Below are 13,673 nucleotides of genomic sequence, written 5' to 3' on the forward strand. Positions count from 1 at the left end.
GTTTCCAGGCTCCTGTCCATCTCACCTCCTCCTCCCTCTTCTGAACTACCACCTTAGCCTTCAAGACAGTTCAGATTAAGTACCCTTTCCTCTCCTTCTCTGGGGTCCTGATTCATCTGAGGGGAGCCTGTTCCAGAAGGTGGGGAGCCCCCATTGGAGTCTACATTCAAGTACCTGGGGTGATCTGGAGCTGCAGAAATTGGGGTCACAATGAGGGTTCCTCTGGCCTCACGCTCTCCACAAGCTTGTTCTTTGAGAAGAGGTGTGCAGTGTGAGGTCAGAACAATCCCAGAAGGCTTTCTGGAAGCACAGATGAGTGTGTGATGTGTGAGGAGCCCCAGTTCATCATGGTGGAGAAGAAGAGGAAGAATCAGAACGGGCAGACTCCTGAGGGAAGGAGGAGGCCTCAGAGAGGATGAGACCCTCTGTTGATCAGTCATCTACTGTCCCTGCCAGGATGCTCTTCCAAGCCACCACCCCACGACTTGTGGGCACTGCCATGGCCTCCTCACTGGCTTCTACTCTCACTCCCTCCACTTTATTCTCCATTTTCTAAATTGAAAAACTGATCCTGATATTAAACTCCTTTGCATTGTCTATAAGGCCCTATGTAAGCCAGCTATGTTTATATATAGGACATTTTATTCAGTCTACTCCTTCAACTCCCCCTCTGTAGTAGCACAGAGTGATCTACCTACTCAGTCCTTGGGTTAAGGGGAGGTTTCAGAGAAGGACCATGATAGAGGGTGATAGGAGGTAAGGATGCAACACTTACAAATGGTGGAGGAGAAGTGGGGCTGAGTTGCAGAGGGCTTTACAAGAGGGGCCCAGGCAATCAGCTGGGAGGGGAGGAGGGGTGGGAGTACAGAAGTTGGCAGGCCAGGTTTGCACTAAAGCCCATGCTGGGAGGTTGTTGGCCCTAGGACAGAATCAGGCCTGATAGGACCCTTGATTAGGCTCCAGGGCGACAGGTGCCTCCAGAGACCTCCACCCTACTTTATCATGTAGGAGCCCTATTTCAGCAACGCTTCCCAAACATCCTTCCATTCCAGTTAGCTAAGATGCCTCAGTTAACTCACTCTCTGCCCTGTCTTTTCTCCTGTACTTCATTCACCTGTATTTTTATCCCCACTTCTCTCTCTCAGCCATTCCTTACCCATCTCACATCACCTGAAGGAGAAGGTTCAGGAAAAACACCCTCCCAGATCCGCCCCCTTTGACCACTAGTATCTTCCAGAAGGAAAGGCCAGCCTTTTATTCTTGTACATCTATTCTCTGTGCTCAGAATAACCTTCCTCATTTCCTCCTGGTGAACTCCTACTTCTTGTTCAGTATCACCTACCGCCTCCCTAACCCTGCTCCAAGCTGAATCAGAAGCCTCCTTCAGGTCCACACAGCTCCTGGGCTTTCTTCTGTCTCTGTACGGATAACACTGCTTCACTAGCTTGTTGCTGTCTGGGTCTAGGTCAGAATTCCCCACTCTGGATTCCCCAAGTGTCCTCTTTGTGTCTCTAGCACCCAGCCTAAGGCTGGGTATAAAGAGTGTACTTGTGAAAAAAAAAAAAAGTGTACTTGTGGGAGTGTGTGGAATGAAAAACAGAATTGCTAAATCCTGCATAGGAAGTGTTACAGTCAGCAAAAGCTTGGACTAAGAATGACTTCAGTATGGAGGATGTGTCTTCTTGGGGCAGCCCTCTTAACCTGAGCATACTATTTGGAGGGATGGTGCTGGGGCTCCAAACCCCAAAAGTCTTCCTAGAGCCACTCTTGGTGGGTGGCCAGGAGCAGGCTGCTTCCAGGAGCAGGGGCTCATTTGTGTTGGCCAGCCATCAAAGGGATTACCATCCTCTTGCTGTGACCTACTTTCCCCTGATTTTTGCCCCCTAAGTCCCTACTCTTCCCTGGAATTGAGTGACCTGGAGTGTGTGCAGGGGGGTGGGGGTGGGGACAGAATCTGCTCTCTGGCCAGGGGTTTAAGAGCTTTGTGTGTTTTATCCCAGAGCTGCAGGAAAGGGGTGGGCTGAGAGCCAAGTGGACTGGGCCCTAGACACAGCTGCCCAGGCCAGAGCATCATGATGATGGTGCTTCTCACATTTGCAGCTCCGCAGACATGGAACAGCTTATTGTTCAGGGGAGAATCTGGGGGTTGGATATCCTGAGCCCAGTTCCCTCTGCATCAATATACCTCTTCATCTCAGGGCCCCTGTGTTCTTCACCAGAGCCCAGGCCAGCACCTTCCATAGCAAGGGCTCAATAAATATTTATTGAATTAATTTGCTGAATGTCTGTAAAATAGAGGTGTTGTGTGGATTTGTAAGCCCCATCAACCCTGGAATTCTATATTATTTTCAACTCTCACAACTGTGAGGTCAAGATTATGATCCCCATTATACAGATAAGAAACATGAAGCTTAAGGAGGGGAAGATGTCTTGCTTAAGTTCAGTTCACACAACTGTGGAAGTGTCAGAGCTGGGATATGATCCCAAGTTTGCCTGGCCCCTAAGTTCATTCCCTTAAGCATCACACTAGACATATGGAAATAATTTTTTAAGTTTTCTTTTTTCTTTTTTTTTTGTGGTACGCGGGCCTCTCACTGCTGTGGCCTCTCCCGTTGCGGAGCACAGGCTCCGGACGCGCAGGCCCAGCCGCCATGGCTCACGGGCCTAGCCGCTCCACAGCATGTGGGCTCTTCCCAGACCGGGGCACAAACTCGTGTCCCCTGCATCGGCAGGCAGACTCTCAACCACTGAGCCACCAGAGAAGCCCTTCTTTTTTATTTTTATTTATTTTATTTTTGGGTGCATGGCCTGTGGGATTTTAGTTCCCCAACCAGGGATTGCACCCATGCCCCCTTGCAGTGGAAGCATGAAGTCTTAACCACTGGACCACCAGAGAAATCCCTCAAGTTTTCTTTTTAAATAAAATCTTTTATGAAGCCCTACTACTTAAAAAAGACTTATGATATTTTATTGGTGTTAATATATGTTTAGGTTTAAAGTATAACATTAGCTTATACAGTTAAAGACAATTCCATGTATGAAGTAAGGGCTCAATAAAGATTTTAAGAAATGAACAGACTGCAGTGAGGAAGATGTATGGAGATTACAATCCCATCATCACTCAAAAGTAGTAGTGGGGCTTCCCTGGTGGCGCAGTGGTTGAGAATCCGCCTGCCGATGCAGGGGACACGGGTTCGTGCCCCGGTCTGGGAAGATCCCACATGCTGCGGAGCGGCTGGGCCCGTGAGCCATGGTCGCTGAGCCTGCGCGTCTGGAGCCTGTGCTCCGCAATGGGAGAGGCCACAACAGTGAGAGGCCCGCGTACCGCAAAAAAAAAAAAAAAAAAAAAAAAAAAAAGAAAAGAAACTGGATTGTTCTCCAGCCCTGCTGTTTATGGTTGCCCAGTGAAAAGACTCCACCAAGCACGTGGATTGCGCCCCAATAGTAAATATAAGGTAAATAATAAAAATATTATTAAAGAAGGAAAAAAAATCCCCTTATTACTTGAGACATTTATTTCCCCCCCCATCTCCACCCTGAATCTGGGTTGATTGTAAAGTTAAGTGAGATAACTCTGACCCTATAGAGGAATTGTTAATGGTAACAATTTTTCTTTAATCTACTTGTTTTGCAGTCTCAGGATATACTAAATTTAGCAACAATGAAAACAACAATAATTAGACTGTTACTCTGAAGTTGGCCCCAAACTAATTTCACCTATTCTCAACCATTTGCAACTCCGCTGTGATGGAAGTCAAATTCAACATATCTGAGTGCCTGAATTATTTTAATTTCAGTTTAAAAAAATAGATTTGTTGGGGCTTCCCTGGTGGCGCAGTGGTTGGGAACCCGCCTGACAATGCAGGGGACTCGGGTTCGATCCCTCGTCCTGGAAGATCCCACATGCTGCGGAGCAACTAGGCCTGTGCGCCACAACTACTGAGCCTGCGCTCTAGAGCCCATGCTCTGCAGCAAGAGTAGCCACCGCAATGAGAAGCCCGCGCACCGCAACGAAGGGTAGCCCCTGATCACCGCAACTAGAGAAAGACCGCGCACAGCAACGAAGACCCAACGCAGCCAAAAATAAATAAATTAATTTTAAAAATTGATGTGTTAATTAAATTTATACCAATCCTTTGCGGAGTTCCAGAGGCACTTCCAGAAACCTCCTGAAATGCACTACGTTCCCCACCACGCACTATATTATTTTATTTTGGGCCGCGCCCCGCGGCATGCGGGATCTTAGTTTCCCCACCAGGGATCGAACCCGTGGTCCCTGCATTGGGAGCGCGGAGTCTTAACCTCTGGATCTCCATGGAAATCCCCCAACCTCGCACTATAAAGCGCCCTACCCCCAACCTGAATCTTGAAACTTTCTCCCTACTTCCCACGGTGCCTGCCCCAGACCTATGGTCGAGACACTTGGAGCGACACATCCACTCACCTCCTACTCCCGGAGAGAGCCCGACCCCGCCCTGAAGGCGTTGATTGGCAAGCCACGCTCGGAGCGCCGCCAACCGCGTAGCCCGGCCCTCTCGAGTCCGCCCCTGCCCCGCCCCGTGGGCGGCCCGGATTTGTTTTGGCGTCAAGCGCGCGCTGTGATGACGCCACGACGCTGACGCCTGAGGATGGCGGCGGCGGCGGCGGCGGTGGCTGGGGCTGTGTCCGCGGCCCGGAGAGGGTCAGCACAGTCGCCCAGGCGCCGAAGAGCCCGCCGCCCGCGCGAGGTGAGGCGACCCGGCCAGGACCGACGGCCCCATGGGCGGGAGGGGCTGACGAGCTGCAGCCACGGTTGCTTCCTGGAGCACTGGGCCCGTCCCTGCCCAGCCCGGAGCCCTCGGCCTGTGCCCGCTGCGCCGGGGCCTAGGGGGAGTGGGTAGGAGGCCAGGCGATGGCTGCTTGGGGTCCCTGGTGTCCGAGGCTTGACTGGCCTTGAAACATGCTTCTGCGCTGGGTAGCCCGTCTCTGAGGCCCCAAGGGCCAGGTGGACGTGGTCAGCTGTCCTGCCTGCTGTTCAACCAGTCGACATCGGTCAGGGTGAACCAGCCTGGTTGTCCTCACTACCTTCTCATGTCTGGCACCTACTCCACACCTCCTCTTTTGGTACTGAACGACAGGGTCGGGGGCCAGCTAGTCTCTTCTTTGTTCAGGCTGGGGAAAATCACACCTGAGTCCAGCCGGGTCGCCTGCTTTGTAAAACAGTTATCCCTCTGCTTTTGTAAGGGGAAGCCCAGCTCCCCCACGCTCACTCCCTCTCCTGAAACTGTGAAGTGATAATTCCCACTTGAAAATCTAAGTAAGTCCTTCATTGCCTAAAACTGGCTCCGCGGTACCTGCAGGGTAAAGGCCAGACTTCATAACAGGGCATTCAGGGCTCTTCATAATCTGGCATAACCCTGAAGTCAACACCTGGGCACTTCTGTCTCCTGCTTACATAGTTTGTTGTTGGGGGTATGTGCATCTGCCGTTAGCTCTGTGTTTTAACACTCTTTCGCTTTTTTTTTTTTTTTTGGTACGCAGGCCTCTCACTGTTGTGGCCTCTCCGGTTGTGGAGCACAGGCTCCGGACGCGCAGGCTCAGCGGCCATGGCTCATGGGCCCAGCCGCTCCGCGGCATGTGGGATCTTCCTGGACCGGGGCACGAACCCGCGTCCCCTTCATTGTCAGGCGGACTTTCAACCACTGCGCCACCAGGGAAGCCCTCACTCTTTCGCTTTAGATATACAATTTTCTCACTTTGTAATTCTCTTCTTTCCCCCCACCCCCAGCTCCACCCACGAGTTTGGAAAATTTACATCTGTCCTTTAAAATCCACCTTAGATTTAATTTCCTTGGAAAAGCCTTCCTTCACATGTAACAACTGACTCCTCTGTACTTCAATTCATGTGACTGCTATTGGAGTTTATTGTGTTGTGTCACTTGATGGTTGGCCTGGGGATTGTGTCTTCTGTCTGCATATCAGTGTCTGGCCCTGTGCTTGGCATAAAGTAGGAGCTGAGTCAACTGTGATAGGTTGCTGATTTAAGAATGAATACAGATTCAGCTATACTACTGAGCACGTATCAGGGGCCAGGACCTGAGATGAGCACAGTAAATGCGAGTGTCCTGTTTGCACATTCACACGTATGCATATGGTAGGTGATGCAGCCTTGTCATCCTGATGGTCTAAAATCTCCTGGGGTGGTTTTTCAAAATACAAATTTAAGAGTCTCATTTTCTGAGATTTTGATGCAGAATATCTGGAATCTGGTAGGAATCTGTATTTTTAAAAAACTCTCCAGGTGACTTTACTATGCTCCTTGGTTGAAAATCTTTGTCATCACTCCAGGAAACTGTTGTGTCTTTGTCCAGTGGGAAGGGCCAGCTGTGCCTTGTAGCACACAACTGCTGCTGCAGTCTCATTTCCCATATCTTCGGGAGGCAGGATGATTTGGTGGTTAGAAGTATGGGGTTTGGAATAAGAAAGACTTTGATTCAGTTCTTGACTTTTATGAGATCTTGAGGTTCTTTGAGTCGTAGTTTGCTCATCCCATAATAGGAATAATCATGCCTACTTTATGTGGTTGCAGAGAGGAGTGAGAATGCATATAAGATGCTTAGCACAGTTGGAACTCAGGAAATGGGAGCCACTGTTATTATTAATGGCTGTTCTTCCCACAGTTCATCCCATGTCAAAAGGGGATCTCATCTTAGTAAGCCTGTTTGCTCTTCAGACTGAGTCTTGTGTAGGAAGCTACCTTATGTTATGTGATTTCCTTGAGGTAATTTCTGATCATCAGATAGCTCTAACAAAACTGTGCTTCTACTCAGGGCAGTTGCAGTTGGCTATTCCCCTAGAAAAAATGTGGATTGCTGACTCACTGGAGGGCGGGTGTGCTGAATAAGTACGTGTCCAGGTCTAATTGCAATTCTTGTTAACTTGTATAAATGAGCTAAAGAAAGTGCAGCTTTCAGGAAACCTGTTTGCCTCTTACACTGAGCTAGAGCTGAGCCTCACTTGGAATGGAATATCCCAGAAGATCCTAGTATCTGTGAAATCTGAACTAGATGCTGGGGTCCTCTGTCACTCACAGGTTCATTGTTAAGTGAGTGAGACTTTGGTTTAGCCGTCTGTTTTTTCTTTATAAGTGTGAGCATGCTATTTGGGCAACTTTGATCCTCTCCAGTGCTTCCTAACTGTGTGATGTGAATTGGCTATAGGTGTGCCAAAGTATTGACCCTTAAGCTTTGAGATAGCTGAGAACAGCTGTCTCCACTGGCCCAGGGTGCACAGAGAAAAATTTGAGAAGTACAGCCCTGGAAGAAAGGAAACAATTCCGCTTGTTGAGAGCTGGAGAGAGACTTATTTATTTGAACTTTCTTTTCTTCCAGGAATCTTACTCAGTGAGTATTAAGCCAATTTGTGTTGGCTAGGTCATCACTGAGCTAATTCTTGGTACAGCCCTCTGTTGCCATGGCATCTCATGTGATGCTAAAGTAGAAAAATGTGCTGTTTTCATTTGCTAGAGGAAAATTATCGCAGAGGGACCCCTTCCAGGCTGCCAGCCTTGAAGTGGCCTCACAGGACATCATAAGAGTAATGGATCAGGGGACTCTTGGTGTGGAGCCATTTGGGCTGTAAGTTCCTTGAGAACATAGATTATAACTGCCTTCTTTTTGTCTGTCACAGCCCCTGGCAGAGTTCCTGGCCCACAGCAGGAGCTCAGTAAATATTTATGGGTTGAACTTTGGGATTTTGGAAGGAGAACCCCAGGTACATTGCCAGAGGCTGTATTTCTGATGATGGGATGGGCAGTGGGTGGGATGTCTCAGATGGAGTTGAGGGTCAGGATAGAATGAGGAGGACACGACAAACTGTTGAACTCTCCTTCTCTCAGCCCTAAAGCAGGAGTCTCTGCTTACCAATTATTACCATGTAGAGCAGTGGTGCATAGAGTCCTTAAGAGGTGGAGTCCTGAGTTACTATATTCCAAAAAGAAGTTATAACAATTCTTATTATGAAATAGTATTTAAAGTTAAAACATTACGGAAGTGAATAATGAACTGTGTCTTTAGACACAAACACTAATCATTAGTAAAATAATTTGGTATATATTTGGTATAATAATTTGGTGTATATTCCCCCAGCTTTTTTCTTATCTATATACTAGTCTATACATTTCTACAATATGTATTTTTTAACTTTAAAAATATAATATGTGGTGATGACTTTAAAATATAGCAATAGCACGGAAGTATGTAATGGGAGAAGTAAGAGTCTCCCTTCCTTCCACCTGTTCCCCTGACATTCCCACACCCTAGAGGCAGTCACTGTCAACAGCTTCTCTTCTACCTGTCCAGGATATTTTTTTCCTATGTATATGTCTATACCTTTTTAGAAATTCTTCATTAGACATATGCTTCACATACTCTTTTTTTTTTTTGGCTGCAATACGCGGCATGTGGAACTACCCCGACCAGGGATTGAACCCTTGCTCCCCCTGCAGTGGAAGCACAGAGTTTAACACCACTGGAACACTGGGGAAGTCCCTTCACAAACTGTTTTAAACTCTTTGGTGCATCACAAACATGGATACCAGTACAAAGCCACTGAAACTGACGGGTATCTTTCTTTCTTTGTCAATATACATGGATTTACCTCATTCATTTCAACAGCTGCAGAACATTCCATTATGTGAATGTATATTAGTTTATTTAATTATTTCCTTCCTGATGAATATTTGGGTTGTTTCCATTTTTTCATTATTTTAAAGAATGGTTCCATGACCTTTCTTTTGCAAATATATCTTTGTGTACTTGTAGAAGTGGTTTTGTAGAATTATTTCTGAAAATGAAATTGCTGGGTCTCGTGTCAGTTTCCCTGTTTTAGTTCTCTAAATATTTATTTATTTATTTTTGGCTGCATTGGGTCTTCGTAGCTGCACACGGGCTTTCTCTAGTTGTGGCAAGCGGGGGCTACTCTTCATTGTGGTGCGTGGGCTTCTCATTGCGGTGGCTTCTCTTGTTGTGGAGCATGGGCTCTAGGTGCGCGGGCTTCAGAACTTGCAGCATGCGGGATCAGTAGTTGCAGCACACGGGCTCAGTAGTTGCGGCATGCGGGCTCTAGAGCGCAGGCTCAGTAGTTGTGGTGCATGGGCTTAGTTGCTCTGCAGCCTGTGGAATCTTCCCGGACCAGGGCTTGAACCTATGTCCCCTGCATTGGCAGGCAGATTCTTAGCCACTGTGCCACAAGGGAAGTCCCAGTTCTCCTGTTTCAGAAAGCAGAATCGTGTGGTTCCCCCTAAGGTTGCAGAGGTCCTTGTTCAGGGTTTTGTTTTGTTTTGTTTAATTTTACTGAAGTATAGTTGATTTACAGTGTTGTGTTTAATTTCTGCTGTACAGCAAAGTGACTCAGTTACACATATATATTCTCCTTCATATTCTTTTCCATTATGATGTATCACAGGATATTGAATATAGTTCCCTGTGCTATACAGTAGGATCTTGTTGTTTATCCATCCTATATATAGTAGTTTGTATCTGCTAATCCTAGACTCCCAATTCGTCCCTCCCCCCCGGCTCTTGGCAACCACAAGTCCGTTCTCTATATTTGTGAATCTGGTTTTGTTTTGTAGATATGTTCACTTGTGTCGTATTTTAGATTCCACATATAAGTGATATCATATGGTATTCGTCTTTCTCTGACTTAACTTTGCTTAGTATGATAATCTCTAGGTCTATCCATGTTGCTGCAAATAGCATTATTTCATTCTTTTTAATGGCTGAGTAATATTCCATTCCATACACACACACACACACACACACACACACACACACACACACACACACACATATATCATCTTTATCCATTCATCTATTGATGGACATTTAGGTTGTTTCCATATCTTGCCTGTTGTAAATAGTGCTGCTGTGAACATAGAGGTGCATGTATCTTTTTGAATTACAGTTTTTTCTGGGTATATGCGTGGGAGTGCGATTGCTGGATCATATGGCAACTCTATTTTTAGTTTCTTGAGGAACCTCCATACTGTTTTCCATAGTGGCTGTGCCAATTTACATTCCTCCCAACAGTGTAAGAGGGTTTCTCTTTTCTCCACACCCTCTCCAGCATTTATTAGTCAACTTTTTAATGATGGCCATTCTGACTGGTGTGAGGTGGTACCTCACTGTTTTGATTTGCATTTTTCTGTTAATTAGCGATGATGAGCATCTTCTCAAGTTCCTGTTGGCCATCTGTATGTCTTTTTAGGAGAAATGTCTATTTAGGTCTTCTAACCATTTTTCTTTCTTTTTTTAAAAAATTATTTATTTTATTTGTTTTATATTTATTTTTGGCTGCGTTGGGTCTCCATTGCTGCACGCAGGCTTTCTCTAGTTGTGGTGAGCGGGGGCTACTCTTCGTTGTGGTGCGCTGGCTTCTCATTGTGGTGGCTTCTCTTGTTGTGGAGCACAGGCTCTAGGCTCATGGGCTTCAGTAGTTGTGGCTCACTGGCTCTAGAGCACAGGCTCAGTAGTTGTGGCACACGGGCTTAGTTGCTCCGTGGCATGTGGGATCTTCCTGGACCAGGGCTTGAACCTGTGTCCCCTGCATTGGCAGGAGGATTCTTTTTTTTTTTTTAAAAGATGATGTTGGGGGTAGGAGTTTATTAATTTATTTATGTATTTTTGCTGTGTTGGGTCTTTGTTTCTGTGCGAGGGCTCTCTCTATTTGTAGCAAGCGGGGGCCACTCTTCATCGCGGTGCGCGGACCTCTCACTGTCACAGCCTCTCTTGTTGCGGAGCACAGGCTCCAGATGTGCAGGTTCAGTAGTTGTGGCTCACGGGCCTAGTTGCTCCGCGGCATGTGGGATCCTCCCAGATCAGGGCTCGAACCCGTGTCCCCTGCATTGTCAGGTGGATTCTTAACCACTGCAACACCAGGGAAGTCCTAACCATTTTTCGATTGGGTTGTTTGTTTTTTTGTTATTGAATTGTAGGTGCTGGTTGTATATTTTGGAAATTAAGCCATGTTGGTCCCATCATTTGCAAATATTTTCTCCCATTCCATAGGTTGTCTTTTTGTTTTGTTTATGGTTTCCTTTGCTGTGCAAAAGCTTATAAGTTTGATTAGGTCCCATTTGCTTATTTTTGATTTTATTTCTATTGCCTTGGGAAACTGATCTAGGAAAACATTGGTACGATTTATGTCAGAGAATGTTTTGCCTGTGTTCTCTTCTAGGAGTTTTATGGTGTCTTGTCTCATATTTAAGTCTTTAAGCCATTTTGAGTTTATTTTTGTGTGTGGCGTGAGGGTCAGGGGGTTTTATCTAAAGTGACAGACTTCTTTGCCTGCTATCCCTGCTTGCCTCGTGATGGTTAGAAGTGCTGTTTAGCAGTTACTTATTTCTGGGATTCCTGAGAGATTACTGCCTACTTCATTTTGATAGACAGTCTTTCAAAACATGGGAGCAGAATATAGAGATCTTTGCAGGCAAAAGGTTGTGAAGCTTTGCCGTGGAGAAGAGTCTTAGGAGGTGTTATTGGAGAGGGCTCGGTGCCTGCCTGGGAGGCATCCACAGACTTCTGTGGCCAGGAAAATTGTTTCAGGATCCATCCCTGTCCTCTGCTCCTAGGCCCTTGGTCTCCCCACAGATGGGTCTGGTAGTTTATGGACAAACTTGCTTTGGAGTTCAGATAACAATCTGTAAGACCCAAATAGACCCGAGAACTCTGGCTTCCTTTTTTGTTGAGGACATTTATACAGGAGCCCAAAGAGCATGGCTCTGGTTTAACCACCAATCTGGCCTCTTCCTGCCACTTGAAAATTTCTGAGGTTCTGGGATTGTTGCCTGCAGCAAAAAGAAACCTGAGAACCAGCCCACCTTTCACTCACTGTTAACAAACATTGAATGCCTGCTGGGAGCTCAGTGCTTTGTTGGGAGCCAGAGAGTTCTAGAAACCTGAGAAGTGGTCCCTTCCCTCAAAAGGCTGACAACTCTAGTGATCAAAAGTAATCTAGAGTATAGCAGTGAGCAGTATGACCCAGGTTGTACATGGAATGGAGGTTTCGGAAGACATGCCCTTCAGGCTTCGGGCTTCCTGGTGGCGCAGTGGTTAAGAATCCACCTGCCAGTGCAGGGGACACGGGTTCGAACATGGTCCAGGAAGATCCCACATGCCGCAGAGCAACTAAGTCCATGCGCCACAACTGCTGAACCTGAGCTCTAGAGCTCATGAGCCACAACTACTGAGCCAGCGTGCCGCAACTACTGAAGCCTGTGAGCCTAGAGCCTGTGCTCCGCAACAAAAGAAGCCACCATAATGAGAAGCCTGCGCACTGCAAAGAAGAGTAGCCCCTGTTCGCCACAACTAGAGAAAGCCCGTGCATAGCAACGAAGACCCAGCACAACCAAAAATAAATAAATAAATTAAAAAAAAAAAAAGATCCTCAGTAAAGTTTCGTTGATTCATCAGTTGAGTGGTATGAGAAAGGATTGAGTCCTTGACCTGTTGAGTCTGAGCTCAGCTGGGCCCCAGGCACTTTTGGAGTCTATCTGGTTTGGTGGAAGGAGCTCTGGATGGAGAATGAGATTTTGGTTTGTTCTCGGCTGTCACTATCTGAGCGGCTTGGACAAGTTTCTACCTTTTTGGCCTGTCATTTCTGTAAAGTGTTAGCGAGGACAGTAGTGCTGAATGCTCATGCCTACTTCTGCACTCTGTCCAACACGCTTACCTTCTTTGAGGAGTGCTTTGGGTCAGGCTTGGAGTTAAAGGTGTGGAGGCCGACTCCAGAGAGTTCAGTACTTTCTGTAAGACGTGTTAGGATTGGTGTCGTGAGACAGAATAGTGACTTATGAGAGCTGGCATAGCATGACCTACCTGGGAGGTCGCTTCTTGAGGCTTTCCTCATTCACACCCACACTGGTCACTCTGCTGGGAGCACATACATGAGAGCTGAGGACAGGAAAACACTTTGCCCTTTTCACAGAAGGAATTTTGCCAGCTGCTTCCCTTGTCCCTGTTTGCCTTTTCACCTAACTGATGTGGAAAGAGAATTTAACAGATGTGATTGGAGTGTGGAGCAGCTATGATCACCTGGAGGTAATCAGCAGTTCCCCGCATCAGAGCTGGCACCTTCTTTCCTCCACTCTTCATCTGTAGTTGGGAAGGTGGAGTAAGCCTATCTTTGAAGAGTTTCTAACTGGAACAAATGTGAGAGAAACTGTGTCCCAGAAAGGAATAAGGAAGGTCAGAGAGGGATAATCCTTGGCTGTCTCACTGCTGACTTGAGATCCTTGCTTAGACTTTGTTTAAAGTGAAAAGTCAGGCCTTTTGTAAACCTTAGTTTTTGTCATCAGGAGCAGACTAGGTATGCACATCTAAACAAAAAGAGCCCATGGGTACACCTGGAGGCAGTTACTTATTTTGTGGATCTAGGGTTCTACCTCCTCCCCAGGAAGAAGTGACATCTGAGTAGCTGTGTTGTGTCACCCATGCAATTTGTCTTCTTTCTGAATGGTGGTAGATGTTGTTCACAGGGTGGTCTTGGGGATCAGCGCCTGTGTTCTGCCTCAGGAATCCTGGCCCAAGAGCTTTTTTTTCCCTGAGCTGCAGCCCTTTACTGTATTGTCTTGTATTTTCCCTGAAGGAAGAGATGAGTGCAAAATTCCGAAGTCCACAGTTCTAATCTTCGGC

The 13,673-nt window shown here is 46.8% G+C and overlaps 1 protein-coding gene across 1 annotated transcript in view; it reads left to right on the plus strand.

The window, feature by feature from the left end:
* The first annotated feature begins 4,576 nt into the window (after positions 1–4,576).
* Positions 4,577–13,673, plus strand: part of PSKH1 (protein serine kinase H1) — a 32,308-nt gene continuing 23,211 nt past the window's right edge. The window contains exon 1 of the mRNA XM_059044889.2: positions 4,577–4,727. The gene's annotated coding sequence lies outside the window, so the exon portion shown is untranslated. The remainder of the gene's footprint in view (positions 4,728–13,673) is intronic.

The sequence above is a fragment of the Kogia breviceps genome, chromosome 18 (assembly GCF_026419965.1).
Source record: "Kogia breviceps isolate mKogBre1 chromosome 18, mKogBre1 haplotype 1, whole genome shotgun sequence".
Classification (NCBI taxonomy): domain Eukaryota; kingdom Metazoa; phylum Chordata; class Mammalia; order Artiodactyla; family Physeteridae; genus Kogia; species Kogia breviceps.